General features: G+C 44.9%; 1 long non-coding RNA gene and 1 other non-coding gene across 2 annotated transcripts in view; both read left to right on the top strand.

Annotated features, from left to right (window-relative positions):
* LOC139036546 (uncharacterized) overlaps positions 1-17,257 on the top strand; it is a 133,962-nt gene that overhangs the window by 46,796 nt on the left and 69,909 nt on the right. The gene's annotated exons all lie outside the window — the stretch shown is intronic.
* On the top strand, positions 10,316-10,388 carry TRNAE-UUC (transfer RNA glutamic acid (anticodon UUC)). Its single transcript has one exon. It is a non-coding gene; the product is annotated as a tRNA-Glu (tRNA).

The raw sequence follows: 17,257 nt of genomic DNA, 5'->3' as shown, positions 1-17,257 counted from the left end.
TACATGTGGAAGTTCTTGGTTCATGTATTGCTAAAGCCTAACTTGAAGGATTTTGTGCATTACCTTGTTAGTATGTGGAATGAGTATGGTAGTTTGGACATTCTTTGGCAGTGTGCCTTTTTGGGATTGGAATGAATACAGACTTTTTCTAGTCCCGTGGCCACTGCTGAGTTTTCCAAACTTGCTGACATATTGCAGCATTTTAACAGCATCGTCTCTTAGGATTTTAAGTAGCTCAGCTGGAATTCCATAACCTTTGCTAGTTTTGTTGGTAGTAATGCTTCCTTCCTAAGGCCCACTTGACTTCACAGTCCAGGATGTTTGGCTCTAAGTGAGTGATCACACCATCGTGGTTGTCTGGGTCGTTAAGACTTTTTCTGTATATTTTTTCTGTGTGTTCTTTCCACCTCTTCTTAATCTCTTCTGCTCCTGTTGGGTCCTTGTCATTTCTGTCCTTTATTGTTGAGTTCCTACTATGTTCTAGTCACTTGTTCTAAATGTGAGGACTCTATAGATTGTGAAATGGAGCAGTTCCCTTTGCTAAATGAATTAAAAATCAAGGAATTGCAATGGCACCCACTGTTGCAGAGAAGCCTTTGGTGCTGTAGATGAGAGAGTCGGGGAGGGAAGAGAGAACTCCGGAGAGATCAATAAATTACTGAAAATGTAAGTGGCTTCTTCAGACCCTTAGTGAGGATTCATAGTTGTATGGAGAGGAGAGAATCATCATATCACTGGTGACATCTTGGGGACATGTTGGAGGCCTAGTCTTGCCTCTCATGAAGGGACATTTCTCTGCCTAACACCCTCGCTGCAAGTGGGCTGCAAACTATTAGCTTTAAACAAGTTCTAGAGCATGTGAGGCTGGATCCTTGACTCTGTGAAAGACCATGTTGCTACCTTGTGGGTATTTGGGCCCGTTCTTCATTAGAGGAGTCATATTTTGAAATATTGGCCTATGCAGTTATTCTTTTTAGAAGTCATTTTCCCTACAAGTATTGCATTTCTTAAACTAGAAAAGCTGAGTTTGATTGTCCTGAGAAAGATACAGAATTCTTTAGAGTAAGACAAAAGTTGAATTCTTGGCTTTTGGGATTCTAAATAGATGCTTCTGAGTCTATGGTGAGAAAAGGGTCTCAAAAGTTAAGTGAAAAAAAATCAGACTTGAAAAGGAAATAGGCTGTTTTTTCTCCTTAGAAGGCCTGAGAGTTTTCCCTTAAACAGTACTTAGATAAAAGAGTCAGGGATATGAGAGTTGGTGAATTCTTACTTGTGCTTCAAGACTTCACTCTGAGACCCCTTTCTGAGTGACCCAATACCATAAGCCTATGACACCCCCAGAACATGGGCCTGTCTTCTGAAAAAAGACTTCAGTTCTTCAAGCAGGGATCATGTTTTATTTTGCTATTTCCAGCTCAACAGCACTGATGCTAAATAAATGTGTATTAAGTGAATGAGTAATGGAGTAAATTCTCCCTTATTCTCCAGAGTAAAGAGAAAACAGCAAGAGACAGGTTGATATGAGGACAAGGTTTCTCTACCAATAGTCAGGATTTCAAGACACTTTTTATGGGCATAATGAACATTGTCCTGGGTTTTTGGGTGACCATCCTGAGAAATTTCCATGTGTCAAATGAAATGTAATACTCGATCCCTACTGTGTGTCAGATGAAATAGGCTAGTGGGCCCAGAGTGGGGTTCTGATCCTCTCTCTGGCCCTAACAAGTTGTGTGGCCTTGAGTATTATTATTATTTTAGCTGGAGATACCTTGGTGCCCATCCTAACTTCCTCGTTTTGCAGGTGAGCAGACTGAGTGGCTTGCCGAAGTTGATACACAAGGCTCTGGCCGAAGTAACAGACCCTTTCTGCTGACTGAGGTGACCTGCTCTTTAGTCAAAAGGATGTACGTGGTGCTCACCCTTAACTGCCCGCGGATGGTTACAGCATGATCGAAGCCAGGCATCCTGGGCACACGTTAGCTCCAAGATGAGGCAGGAGTGAGACGGAAAATGTAGGGAAATGAGTGCTGTTGACCAGGTGTCTGTAAAAAACTGAGAGATGCCATCACTACACACCTGAAATGAAGCAAAACCATGAATCGGTCAAGATAGACGTGGGGGCTCCAGGAGGAGAATCAGGCAACTCGAGTTGGTTCTGAGAGTCCAGACTCAGTGCTGACGTGCCAACTCGCCCTGCAGCAACATCTTAAAAATGGCAGCCACCACCTAACAGTGCCTACGTGACAACTCTCGCAAAATGTGATGACAGGGCCTGTCAGTGGTATTTACGGGTCTTAAATTGCTGGCTCAGCCTGGCCATCTGTTCAGAAACCCTTCCCTTGGCATATAGCGCAATAACTTTGTCAGTTTCTTAAAGGCAGAGACTGCCTTACAGTTCCAGTTACGCTCAGGATCCAGCATGACGCTAGGCAAAGAATTATAAAGTTTGATTGGCCAGGTAGGAGAGGCTCCGCTGGGTAACAAGCCTGAAATCTCAGAGGCCACACACAGTAAGAAGTGGTTTGTTTCTTGTGCGAGATCGGATGGACTGGCAGACGCTCTTCTCCAGGCAGACACTCAGGTATCCAGGCTCCTGTCCCCAGAGGCTCCATTTCAGCACCCGCTCATCACGGTGGCTCTCCAGGAGGAAGAAGCCGTGGAGGGCGCACACTGGCACTTCGCTGCCTTAGCCTGGAAGTGCTCGTGTTGCTTCAGCTCAGAATCCTATCACGCGGCCCAAACTGGCTGCGGAGAAGGCTTCCGAGCACTGGTGGCCTTTGCTGGGGGCGTGGTGCTTTTGTCTCAGCAGAGCTGGGTGGTGGCTGGATGCGGCGCACACGCCAACCCGGCCCAGATGGGGGTCAAGGCCCTGCTCCGTCACATACTCTTCCTGCAACCTTGGATACTCGTCTCAGCCTCTGTCTTGGTCTTCTCATCTGTAAAATGGGTATAATAATAATATCTACTTTCAGGGTTGTTTGGAAGACCCCTTGAGACGATGAATGTTAAAAGGGCTTTGTAAAGTGTCAGGGACTGTTAGAACTTTCACAGTTTTTTCTTTCTTGTTTTCCCCCCAGAGCACTTTCTAATTGTTGGAAGCTCATCACAGCGCATGTGAGCGACAAAGCTTGTCCTTGAATAGGGAGGGTTTAAAGAGGACTGGGCCCTGTTAATGGTTGTTATTTTTATTTTCCATCTCCTCTTGCTTTTTCTTCAATTGTTTTATATATGTATCTAATGTATATTTTAAAGGGTCTTGAAGAGAACTTGCTCGTTTGTTGGTTTTGGCTGTGCCGGGTCTCCGTTGCTGGGCAGGCTTCGCTCTGGCTGCGGTGACGGGGGCTACATGCAGTCGCCGTGCGTGGGCTTCTCATTGCGGCGGCCTCTCTCCTCATGGAGCAGAGACTCTAGGGCTCGGGAGCTTCGGGAGCTGCAGCACGTGGGCTCAACAGTCCTGCTTCCTGGGCCCTAGAGCACGGGCTGTTTCTCCCACACATCTTCTGGGACCAGGGACCGAACCCGCGTCTCCTGCATTGAAGGGTGGGCTCCTCACCAGGGAAGCCCCGATCCTGTTTATTATTAATTTTTCTGTGTCATCACTGCCTCCCAAGGATCCCAGACTGTCAGGATACTTAATCAGTATCTTCTAACTGGAGGAGTGGTTGAACATGTACATTTTATGCCTCACTAGCACAGTAAAGAAAGGGAGTATACTCGAGGCCTCTGGTACCTTTGTGGCTTAAGTGTAAACCTCTTAGGGCTCTGCCCCAAGATCCCACATGGATGGAGCATCATCCCTTTCCCTTTTTCCATCCAGCCACCCTACCGCCTCTTCCTCTCAACTCTATAAACTCTCTTCCTTACTGCAATGACCAGAATCATAAAGCACAATAATACAGTCTTTGTCTTGTCTTCTCTTTCTTCAGCCAGAGCAGTCCCCTTTCCTCCTCTGCTAGGCTGGAGCGACTCTGACGGTAATACTAGCAGTGACAGGAACATGAGCAGTAACAGTGACAGCGACCAAGCAGAGCTCTGCCAGGCACTTTGTCCACGACATCTGTTACTCCTCACAGCAAGCTTGGGAGTGAGGCGGCCTTTCTGTCCTAGAGATGAAAGAATTGGCAAGGTGATAACAGCGCTGTATTTTAAACCCAGGAGAATCTGATTCCGAAGCTTTTGCTCTGAGGAGCTTTTCAATATTGCCCTCTTCAGAGTAAGCCATGATTCCCACTTCTAAAGCAAGATGCTGGAATTATTTTGTATCTGAACTCATTGTTTTCGTTGTAAGCTTCTCTTCTCTAAGAACTTTAGTTGTATTTTTAGCATTCATGATTGGCTGTTTCAAACATAAAGCATGATGCAGCTGACAAATTTATGTAGGGACACATAGAATTGTCCAAGAATCAAGTCTTTTTATTTCCCCTGTAGGTTAAGATAAATTCATTTAGACAGTTTTCTCTTCTAATGCTGTCTTTTAGTACGTGCTTTCCACCATGCCTCCTAGTCACGTTGGTTTGTCTATGACATTCTGAGTACTATTGCTGGCTCAAACCACCTGAACTTGGTGGTGTGAATCAGTAACTCTCATTTGCTCACGATTCTGTGGACCAGGAATTTGAACAAGGCAAAGTAGAGGACTCTTCCCTGTTCCATGATGACTGAGGACTCAGCTGGGGAGACTTGACTGGCTGGGGGGGTGACTCGAATATCTGGGGGTTGGACAGCTGGGGCTGGGGGTTGGCTAGCTTCCATGTTGCTTTCCTTCCTTGCATGTCTGATGCTAAGGCTGAAGGACAGGCTGTTGACCAGCACACCTACGTGTGGCCTCTCCATCTGGGAGGGGCTTCCTCACAGCATGGCGGCTGGGTTCCAAGAAAATGTATATCGAGAACAGTCTAAGAACAAGTCTTCTAAGACAGTCGGTGGAGCTGAACAACCTCTTCTGATCCAGCCTTAGTCACACAGCATCGTTTCTGCCTTGTCGTTCTCTTTGCTTTTGTAAAGATTTTTTTGACATGGACCTTTTTCAAAGTCTTTATTGAATTTGCTTCAGCACTGCTTCTGCTCTGTGTTGTGGTTCCTTGGCCGTGAGGCATGAGGGAGCCTTGCTCCCTGACCAGGGATAGAACCTGCACCCCCTCCATTGCAAGATGAAGTCCCAGCCACTGGGCCACCAGAAAAGTCCCTGCCTTGTTGTTCTCTTAGCGGCCAATGTGTCATAAATCCAATCCTGATTAAAGAGGGGTGGAATTGTATTCTACCGCTTAGCTGCAGGAGTTTTAAAAAATGTGCAACCTTTAAAAAACTGAGCACTTCATATATATATATAGTAATATTCTTTAGAGCAACTAGGCCTATTCAAAGAAGAGAAGAGAGGATGGCACAAACAAAGAAAAAATATATAAGTTGGCAAATTGATGCATGGCACAATCTTACAAGACAGCAACTGTGGCCATTAAAATTATGTTTTCAAATGATATAAAAAGATAAGGAGAAAGGTGTCAATGTATTATTAAGTAGAAAAATGCAGCAGATAGTATGTAGAACCTATACCTGCACGTCACAGACTGAAAGAATCCGGCATTGTGAGTGATTTCTCTTTTCTTCTGCTTATCAGAGTCCGTGAAGGTTCTTACAATGAGCATGTGCTTCTTTTGTAATAAGGAAAACAATCAGATATGAGGAAGGAGAAGTTTGGAAAGTTGAAAGCATCTGTACTAATTTCAGAAGCCCCACAAAGTGTTTTGGGTCCATCTGTTGTTTCTGCATGTGTGTGAGGAGAGCTGACTCTCTGGATCCTGGGGAGCTGGGGTGATTGGGTGGCTGAGGAGCCCTGTGAAGCTAGAAAGGGCCTAGAAATAGTCATCCTCAAGCCCTTGGTTTGGGAAAGAGACAGTCGGATAGGGCGGGTTTATGCAAGCCCAAGCAGCTAGTTAGTGGCAGGCCCGGCGTGTAGCTCAGGGCTCCTAGTCCCGGCTGGTTGGATCCTCCCCCTCCTGCTGCTGCGGCCTGGACCAAAGGCAGTGCTGCGTGTGCCCCACAGGGGGGACGTTTCCACTCCCGATGGGCGTCCCACCTGAGGCACTGTCTATTGGGAACTCGTGGATGCTTCTGGCTCAAGAAAGTAGAGTGTGATTTTATGGAAATCGGACCGGAGGTTGTGATAAACTTAGCAGTCGTGAGTTACGTCCAATGACTGATGGCAGCTGTATTCTGTAAGAAGCTGAACTTGAGAGTGAAGAATGGGGACATCATTGAATGACAGTGAGCTTCCTTGGTTAAAGGGTAACGGAGAAAGATCCAGCTTTAGAAGTGGCTTGGAGGGAGGGAAAGGAGCCCACATTTTGGGCATTCCATTTCTAAAGCTTTTTAGGGGGCCAGATGGCACTGGAACATTGAAAGGCAGCTCAGAAAGCATATATTGTCTCCATCCCTGACATATTTTCCCTTTGGAACATGAGACACATGTTCAGCAGAGCCCTGAGAGCACAGTGCACCAGTCAAATGTTTTGCTGTCAATATTGTCTATTTTTTACTTTCAAGTTCCATCCCAGCAGGGCCAACAGCTCATACAGGTGTTTCTGAGCTTTTCATACCCTCTTTTGTCACCTGATAATCTTTTAATAAACAGAGCTTGCTTTTTCTACTCCTGTAAAAAATGACTTTGGAATTTTGATAGGGATTGCATTGAATCTATAGATGACTTTTGGTAGTATTGACATTTTAACTATATTCCTTTCATCTATGAACACGGGATAGCTTTCCATTTATTTATGTCTTCTTTGATATATTTTATCAAACTTTTTGATATTAAATATAAAGAATTGATATACAAAGATAAATTCATTAGACAGTTGACTAAAATATCATTAAAATATTGAGTTTCATACAAAATACCCCCAAAGGGCACATTTATAGGATAGTGCGAATTTGGTGTTTAAAATACAGAAATAATTCAGGAGTGCCCACAGGTAAGTTTGTTTTAAAAATGATTAAAAAAAACAAGTAAATTTCAGAAAAGGATAGATACTGGCAAGGATTCAGAGAATTAAATATTTGATAACTTGATCATTAGATGACTAAATCATTAAGCAAGTAACTTTTAAGGAGAATAGGCTCAAGCCCATAAGGATTCCCTGGGAGCTATGAGTGAGCATGGCTAATGCTCTGGGGATCGGGAGTGATGGTTCCAAGGTGGCCACAGACACTTCAGAGATAATTTGCTTGTGGAGTATCAGAATGTCTGAATAATGAGGATAACTCTAGGTGTGTGGCTTTTCTTGCCACAGTCCAGGTCAGGAGGGTTGGTTCGTTTGAGCAAACAGCGCTGTGTTCTTCCCCAGGTGGGAGGGTCATGTCTGAGCAGCCCGAGTGCTCTGTCGCGTCTGGCTCTCTGTGACCCTGTGGACTACAGCCCACGGCTCTCCTCTGTCCATGGGATTTCCCAGGTAAGAATACTGGAGTGGGTTGCCGTTTCCTTCCCCAGGGAATCTTCCTGGCCCAGGATTGAACCTGCATCTCCTGAGTCTCTTGCATTGGCAGATGGATTCTTTACCACTGAGCTACCTGGGAAGCAGCTGAGCAGAGGGGTAATAAAATGGGAAAATGAATGTTTGGGGACTGTATAGATGTAGCAAGGGAGATGGGGAGATGCTTGACAGCTGCTGTGTGGGCCTCTGGGCAGAAGCAGAAAAAACAACAACTAAAAATTAGCTTTCAGAGGAATTATATGACCTTGGTAATGCCACTCCTTTAAGGAAATCTAGAAGAAAGGCTAATGTTATTCTCCAAGCTTCTAAAGGCAGATGTTGTTGTTCTTAGATGCATTGACAAGCAAAGAGAAACCTTAGTCTTGCCTGGTTATATTCAGATTACAGTCAGATGGAAGACATATTGGGAGACATAGGTTAACATTTTGAGCTCTTTTAACGGATTTTACTTTTTTTTTTTTTTTTAAAAAAGCAGCATTTATGTGCTTGGCTGTGCTAGTTCTTAGCTGTGGCACTTGAGATCGTTGATCTTTGTTGAGATGGACAGGAGTGTTTTTCAGTTGCAGCGTGAGAACTTTTGGTTGTGGCATGTGGGATCTAGTTCCCTGACCAGGGAGCGAACTCAGGCCCCCTGTGTTTGGAGTGTGGAGTCATATCCACTGGACTGCCAGGGAGGTTCCAATAACCATTAACTAATTCTCCTCTTGATGTCCAGGACACTGTGAGTAAAAAGTGCCAGGTTAGCTGATACAATGTGCTACTAAACACCTGTGATGAGAAGGTATTTCTGAGGTGCTTTAAGCCAAGGGACCTACAGAATGAAGGGCATATACTGCAGGCCTGCAGATATGCTATTTCATTACTTTTTATTTAGGTGAGCCAGAAGACAGAAATCTGAAAATTTCACATGCAAACTGGATTTCCAATTTCTAGTGAAAAAACTGAAGAATCTAAGGATAACTTCCTGCATGATTATTGGCTGGACCTGAGCAGAGGCTATCTCCTCTCAGCAGGGTATGTGGGCCTTCCGGCTTGCGCAGGCCCAGCACTCCTTACTGCACGGCCGGGCCTGCGTCACCCCTGGTGACCCACCCTGAGAGGCCCCACTCTGAGAAAACTGGCCTTGCCTTTGAGTCGTCATGACCAGACACAGGAAAGGCGGGGATGGGGCACATGTCCCACATGCCTTCTCCTGAGAATACTATAGCGTGAGGCAGAGACAAGGACCCCCGGGAACGAGTCTCAGGTCCGGCAGCTTCACAGGGTGGCTGTGCTCATGGGCGTTGTGGGAAGGCAGCGGGCTTCGTGAAGTATAGAGCTCCATGGAAGGGGATGAGGAAGTGGGTTAGAGTCAATAAGTAAAAACACTATAAATATTTGATACAGAGGTCTAAAGCAGCAAGGGGGACAGGGAGAGGACAATAAGTAAAGATAAAAAAGGTAAAACTGTGCTTGAAAGGGATGCAGAGCAAGCCAGCCGTCTTTGGGACCATTACGGGGTGAGAATGGGAAATACGTGATGCAGGAGGCTGGGAGCACTGTGCATGGAACTTAAATGTTTCCTCGGGTATTGAGGAGAAAGCTGAGACACTGTCCCTGAACTCAGGCTGGAGGTTCCTCCAAGTGTACCTCTTGTGCCTTTTGTGAGCCACAGCAGAAAGCTGGAGAGGGGAAGATGAGGGTGGGATCCCTCATGGGATGGTGGGAAACCATCGCTGGCATTGTACCCGGGTGTGCCACATGCTGCGGGAGATAGCCAGTTCCCTCGAGGCCCTGGCCCCCTGGGGCAGCTGGCTTCTGCAGCTGCTCCAGCTGAGCGATTAACCCAGGAGGACCCTGAATCCTGTTCCCCTGTGCTGAAGAAATGAACCTCCTCTGAAGTCAGGAAACATTCCCAACAGTCCAACCTGGGTGCAAGCAAGCCTCTCTTGAGAGGGCAGCCCCCAGGAAGAGAGATGCTTGGGATCTCAGAGTTCAGAGTATCACTCTGGGGATGGCTGGAGTGAGCAGTGTTCCGTGTTTAATCACTTAGGCCATGGAGAAATCACTTGGAGAAGAGCATGTGCCGGTTATAACCACTTAATTAAAGGAAGAAAAAAGAAAAAAAAAAAAAAAACCCAGGAAGACTAAAAACAATTTCGGTGAAGATGGCTTCCAGCTATTTACAAGGGGACAGAAAAATGCCTGTCAACTCTCTGAAATCACACACATTAAAACTATCTTAAGTCCTGCTATTCTGAAACCCTTGATGAGAGATTACACCTGCAATACAGGAGACCCCAGTTCAATTCCTGGGTCAGGTAGATCTGGAGAAGGGGTAGGCTACCTACTCCAGTATTCTTGGGCTTCCCTTGTGGCTTAGCTGGTGAAGAATCTGCCTGCAATGCAGGAGACCTGGCTTCTATCCCTGGGTTGGGAAGATCCCAGGAGAAGGGAAAGGCTACCCCTCCAGTATTCTGGCCTGGAGAATTCCGTGGACTATACAGTCCATGGGGTCACAAAGAGTCGGACATGACTGAGTGACTTTTACTTTCTTTCACTTTGATGAGAGAATGACAGGCAAATTGTTCATTCATTTACTTACTCCCCTTTTTGAATTTTGTCTTTTCTGAGGGCACATCACTTTCTCCCTTTCTTACCTTATTTAACAAAGTCTTGCAGATCTTACCTTCTAAATATCTGTGGTTACTTTCACTCCTGCTCAGTGTAGTCAGCACAGTTCTCTGTCTGCTAATCCATTCTTCACACCCCACCTATTGTCCTCTTTTCAGAATGATAATCTGTTGCATGAAATCCCTCAAGAACCAAACTGAGCCAAAGGGGACTTCCTGGTAGTCCAGTGGTTAAGACTCTGTACTTTCACTGCAGGGGGCACAGGTTCGATCCCTGGTCGGGAAACTAAGACCCCACATGCTACATGGTGCGGCCAAAAAGAAAAAAAAAAAAAGACAAAATGTACCAAAGACTGGCTCTTGAAAAAGAAAAAAAAAAAAAAAAGAACACCACCATAAACAGAACCCAAACCAAAACTTAAAATATTCTACAAACTTGCTACTTAAAGTGTGGTCCCTACTCTCAGTAGAAATGCAGAATCAGTGCTCTTGTTTTTGCAAGAGCCCCAGGTAACTCAGAAGTACAATAAAGTCTGAGAGCCACTGACCTGCATGGTTTTGTGTTCTTCGACCATACCTACCTGCCTAGTAAATCTGCCTGACATCTGTGGGTCTCTAAGCAACAAAGGTCCGTCTGGTCAAGGCTGTGGTTTTTCCAGTGGTCATGTATGGATGTGAGAGTTGGATTATGAAGAAAGCTGAGCGCTGATGAATTGATGCTTTTGAACTGTGGTGTTGGAGAAGACTCTTGAAAGTCCCTTGGACTGCAAGGAGATCCAACCAGTCCATCCTAAAGGAGATCAGTCCTGGGTGTTCACTGGAAGGACTGATGCTGAAGCTGAAGCTCCAATACTTTGGGCACCTCATGCGAAGAGTTGACTCATTGGAAAAGACCCTGATGCTGGGAGTGATTGGGGGCAGGAGGAGAAGGGGACGACAGAGGATGAGATGGCTGGATGGTATCACTGACTCAATGGGCATGAGTTTGAGTAAGCTCCGGGAGCTGGTGATGGATAGGGAGGCCTGGCGTGCTGCAATTCATGGGGTTGCAGAGTCGGACACGAATGAGCTACTGAACTGAACTGAAGCAAGAGTAGGGCTTCCCTTGTAGCTCAGTCAGTAAAGAATCTGCCTGCAGTGCAGGAGACATGGGTTCAATCCCTGTGTTGGGAGGATCCCCTGGAGAATGAAATGACAACCCACTCCAGTGTCTTTTCCTGGAAAATCTCATGGTCAGAGGAGCCTGGTGGGCTGCAGTCCATGGGGTTGCAAAGAGTCGGGCATGACTGAGCGACTAACACTTACTTACTTACTTAAGCAAGAGTAGAAATGGGGGTCCGTAAGTCCAGTGCCTAAATATTAAATTCTAAATCAAAGTAGTTGTTAAAGAAAATATTTCCTATCCTTCTATATTGACAAAGATAGCTTCATCACAATCATGAGTGTTGGGTCTCCTTTAGAATTCCTAGACTGTTAGTAGTTCTATATTATAACATACCAGAGACGATGTGAGCCTGAATAGACACCCCACCCACCCATCAAGCATCTGTCCACAGTCCCACCAGTAGCTGTCCTGTGGCCATTTTTCAGAAATCCCTTCCCAGTAACATGATCTACCCTCATAAGTGTGGACCCATGACAGAGGTCACTCAGGCCGTGGGAGCAAGCTTGGGGGTTCTGTGGAGAGGCAGTTCTCTACATCCTGTACCTAAAGGTTGGTCTAGAAAGAGAAGAGCATGAACCCTTGGAGGACAACGTCTTTCTAGTCCCAGAAGCTCCTTGCCTCATGGAGAAGAAGAGGGCTGAACTGATCCAACCATCTAGAGCTGGGTCCTTTTAGAGTCTGAGCCTCTCTTACCTACGTTGAAGGTCAGTACTACTCTCTGAGCTTCTGTTGTGTTGTGACCTCTGTCCCCCCCGACACAGGCATCCTGGTCTTGTTTCAGTCCTTTGTTCTTACTCACTTCCTCTCCCCAGCTGTGGGGCTCTGGTCATTCTACCCAAACACGCTTTTACTCTTCAAACTGTATGCTTAATGCCAGGCATCCCTGAGATACCAACTCAAGCATTCTTTTCAAGGGACGGCTTCTGCACCCTCCCTGATGAAATCAAATGTCCTAATATTGAATTGACACAGTTACCTGTGTGGTATATCTATCTATTTATCACCCATTTCTTCTTCAAAACCTAAGCTCTATTATGGTAGCAACCATAACTGGTTTTGCCTTAGCATGAAGCACAGATTTTTTACATATACTATGTATTGATACATATATTTGTGGAGTGATTGTATGAATGAAGATGAACTCTTTTTGAAAGCAAGAACAACTAAACCAAATATGCAAGCTTTCAATCATTAAGAAGAAAAAGATTGTTCTGTACTTCATATCGGAGAAGGCAATGGCACCCCACTCCAGTACTCTTGCCTGGTAAATCCCATGGACAGAGGAGCCTGGTGGGCTGCAGTCCCTGGGGTCACAAAGAGTTGGACACGATTGAGTGACTTCACTTTCACTTTTCACTTCCATGCATTGGAGAAGGAAATGGCAACCCACTCCATTGTTCTTGCCTGGAGAATCCCAGGGATGGCAGAGCCTTGTGGGCTGGTGTCTATGGGGTCGCAGAGAGTCGGACATGACTGAAGTGACTTAGCAGCAGCAGCAGCATACTTCATATAGGCTAGGTCCAATGGGTCATATTTACCAGGTAATGCTGTCTACAATGTTTTAGGTGACTTTTGACAATCTGCAAGATGGATATAGGGCATTGCTCTGTTTATGCCAAAAGAGACCATTTGTTCTTTTAAACAAACCTCTGTTTTCTAAAATTTCTTACCATTCTTCTTTGGAAAATGTATTACCTGCACTTTAGCTCCTGGTATAAAGAAACAAAATCCACTACCTTCTAAGTTCTTTCTTGTCTTTTACAATGATGTGATTTAAGCTGCTTACTTTTGTTTTTCAAACTAACTTCCCATGATTTGCCGTGTGTATCAGCTTTTGCTATGTAGCAATCACCCCAAAACTTACCAACCTAAAATATCAACCATTTTGCTTAGTTTAGAATTCTGTGGGTTGGCTAGGAGGTTCTTCTGGACAGGCTAGCTGTTCTGGTCTTTGCTGGATGCCATCATGCATCTGTAGTCAGCCGGTGGGTCTTATGACAGCTGACTGATCTAAGCTGGCATCACTCACATGTCTGATGGTTGGGTGGCTATTGGCTGGGTGACTAGGTTTTCCTCTAAGTGGTTCTTCATTTTCATCAGATTTGCTAGGGCTCATTTACATCATGGTCTTAAGGTTTCAACTGAAGAAAGACAAGTCTCAATCTGTACTCTTTAATCTTCCTTTTGGATCACCTTTGCTAGTATTCTATTTTCTAAAACATGTCACACAGACAACCAAGATTAAAGGGGTAGAAAAATGGACTCCATCTCCTGTTTGGAGGAACTGCAAAAGTGTGGCCACTTTTTCAATCTGTAGCACTGTGTTTAAACCATGCTTTCTCAAGGTGATCCCCAATTTATTCTACAGGATAGCCCTGTAGAAAGATACCTTTTTCCCTCTTGGCTTTGTCATCAATATATTTCCCAACCAATAAAAGAACTAACATGGCTTCAACTGTGAAGCTTAAGAGTGACAAGGAATGAGTAACGGGAGGGCCTGTGTGTGCCTGGTGATGTCTAGGACTGATTCTGTGAATGGGCACCCAGTCCGAGCCCAAGATGGAAAAGTTCACAGGACAGGATGGCACCCAACTGAGTTTATCCTGAGTGGACAGCAGGAAGAGGCTGGGGCATCTGTGGTTTCTACACTGTCCTCCAGGAAACCTGTTAGAGACTATATTTCTAGGTGATAGTGCAGTCTGCTCTGTCATATGGAAGCCACTGTAATTCATGTCTTAGGGCTATGAGACTCTGGAAATCTCATATTTCACCATGTTGCCAGAACAGGATGCAACCAGGGGAAACAATGTATCTTGTTTCCCAAAGCTCATCTGTGTTGACCCCAATGGTTCCAAATAGGAAAATGAGTTCGTCAAGGCTGTATATTGTCACCCTGCTTATTTAAAGTATATGCAGAGTACATCATGAGAAATGCTGGGCTGGAAGAAGCACAAGCTGGAATCAAGACATTAGGGAGAAATATCAATAACCTCAGATATGCAGATAACACCACCCTTCTGGCAGAAAGTGAAGAACTAAAGAGCCTCTTGATGAAAGTGAAAGAGGAGAGTCAAAAAGTTGGCTTAAAGCTCAACATTCAGAAAACTAAGATCATGGCATCTGGTCCCATCGCTTCTTGGCAAATAGATGGGGAAACAGTGGAAACAGTGACTGACTTGATTTTTGAGGGGCTCCAAAATCACTGCAGATAGTGATTGCAGCCATGAAATTAAAAGATGCTTGCTCCTTGGAAGGAAAGTTATGACCAACCTAGACAGCATATTAAAAAGCAGAGACATTACTTTGCCAACAAAGGTCTGTCTAGTCAAGGCTGTGGTTTTTCCAGTGGTCATGTATGGATGTGAGAGTTGGACTATGAAGAAAGCTGAGTGCCAAAGAATTGATGCTTTTGAACTGTGGTGTTGGAGAAGACTCTTGAGAGTCCCTTAGACTGCAAGGAGATCCAACCAGTCCATCCTGAAGGAGATCAGTCCTGGGTGTTCATTGGAAGGACTGATGCTGAAGCTGAAACTCCAATACTTTGGCTACCTGGTGTGAAGAGCTGACTCATTGGAAAAGACCCTGATGCTGGGAGGGATTGGGGGCAGGAGGAGAAGGGGACGACAGAGGATGAGATGGTTGGATGGCATCACCGACTCGATGGACATGAGATTGAGTAAGCTCCGGGAGTTGGTGATGGACAGGGAGGCCTGGCGTGCTGCAGTTCATGGGGTTGCAAAGAGTCGGACACAACTGAGCGACTGAACTGAACTGAATATTGCCTATAACATGGTGAGGAAGTGTCAGTGTAGGACACTACCCTGGGCCCAAACAGCCTGGGTTTAAACCTAAATTTCACCTGATTTGCTGCATGCTTTGTTAAGTTAAGCAGTCAATGCCATGTCTCAATTTCCTCATATAAAGGTTGAGATAATGACAGCACCCATTCCTTTGGTTATTTTGAAGATAAAATGAACACATATGTTTAAAATACTTATAATAGAGCTGGTATGTGTTAGGCACTCAGTAAATACTAGCTCTTTTAATTTGTCAGTGAAATTGGAGAAAGTAGGGACTCTGTGGTGAATCTCATTGGTGAAACGGATCACTTCTCTATTGGCCTTGCTTATTCTCCTGTGCTCAAGCTAGATACTCAGTTGGTCTTTTCTCCTTCATACAAGAGAAGCAATTATAAGATGGTTCACTTTCTTGCCATAGTTAGAGCCACTAATAGTTAATAATATTATTGTAGGCTAGAGGGGGAGATGACAGCTGAATCCACCTTATGTGTGACTTTTTGCCCTCCCTTAAATATTTTTAATTTTATCACTCTCCAGGTGATCATTAAATTATGATGTTGGCAAAAGGACCATTGGATTGGGGCCCAAAGACCTTATTTCTAGATTGGATCCTGCCACAAATCAGCAGGGTGGTCTTGGGAAATGTTCTTTGCACCTCTGAACACCTTTTTAAAATGGAGTCTGTTTCCATAGACTAGGAAAATTTATACAAAACGATCAATGTGTATTGGGAGGACCAAGAGCAAGCTGGTAAGTGGATGTTTCAAGGCGTTGGCATGAATATTCTGTGGCAAATAATCATGTGGTATAATCTGTGGTATAATCATGAAGCAACATTCCACGGTGTGTTTTATTCTCTCAATTTCTCTGTAATGAGAAGGAGGTGGGGTTGGTCTTGGACTTTGGAAAATAAAAAGTTTTTCTGAAACTGCAGTATAAATAAGGAGCTTACAGCCTGAAATGATTTTGTCTTGGCATCTTTGGAGGACTGAGTCTGGTTGACCTCTAAGTGGGAGCAGCAGCTTCTACAAAGCATCTGGGGCTGTTGCAGTGCCTGTGTGCGGGGCCTTGCTGATTTCAAGGTAATTGTGGCTTGTGGTGGGGCCAGCAGTGTGGTCATTTGATGATATTTAATTCTGTAGATATCTATGAAGTGTCTACTGTGCTGTGAGCACTGTGTGATAGGATGATGGAGAAATTGTACCAGTTTATGATTTCGCAAGTGGCCGTGCGATACCATGCACCATCCAGAATCTCAGGCTTTGGGTATATTAGGACCCCAGATGGCGAGTCTTGAACAAGGGCCATGACTGTGTGGCGGGGGGTCTTGACTGAGATTAGTGTCCCTTAACTAGAGCTGAGGTGTCCAGTATGATGAATCAAAATGTGTGGGATATATATGGAGGCCTGCCCAGTTATGCACTGGTGCTTGTACAATTGCAAGGCTTTATTTTTCTGGCCTGGGAGGTGGCTAAAAGCAGAACATGTATTTGGTCTAGAGAAGCACTCCCTAACCTTTTTGGCATGAGGGACCAGTTTTGAGGAAGACCATATTTCCACGAACTGGGGGCAGGGGGATGGTTTCAGGATGATTCAAGCACATTACATTTACCATGCACTTATTTCTGTCATTATTATTATTACATCATCTCCACCTCAGATCATCAGGCATTACACCCCAGAGGTTGGGGCTCCCTGGTCTAGAACAAAATGTTCTTAGAGGTTGAGGATCCATTGCCAGGAGATCAACTCACAGCTAGACACTGACAGCATTTTCTGAATATGGTCTAAAGAATGGCTATCATTCTTAGTGGGAGTCATGAATTCTGGGTCCCTTAACAGAATATGGCCTTTCTAGTTCTTGATGTAACCCAGCACATGTTACATCACTGCAGGCCAAGGCGTAGGAAGATGGATCTTCTTTAGTCATGTGCAGCATACTGCCTGCTAAATCCATAATTACTCTAAGGAAATGTGCATCTTTCCCTGGACACAGCAAGTCTTAAAGGAATAGCCATGTTTTCCCCCTCACCTCCAAGGACAGAGCTTATTACATTAAGTGTAGGTTCTCTACAGTGGGCAACCAAGCCTTAGCCTGACCATGACCCAGGACATTACCAGGAGTGGAGCATTGAACAGATTTATTAGGAATTGTTGAAAAAATGAGTCAGGTAATTCTAATGTTCATTC

The sequence above is a fragment of the Odocoileus virginianus genome, chromosome 9 (assembly GCF_023699985.2).
Source record: "Odocoileus virginianus isolate 20LAN1187 ecotype Illinois chromosome 9, Ovbor_1.2, whole genome shotgun sequence".
Taxonomy (NCBI): domain Eukaryota; kingdom Metazoa; phylum Chordata; class Mammalia; order Artiodactyla; family Cervidae; genus Odocoileus; species Odocoileus virginianus.
Note: the sequence above shows the minus strand (reverse complement) of the source record. Positions and strands in the feature narration are given on the sequence as shown.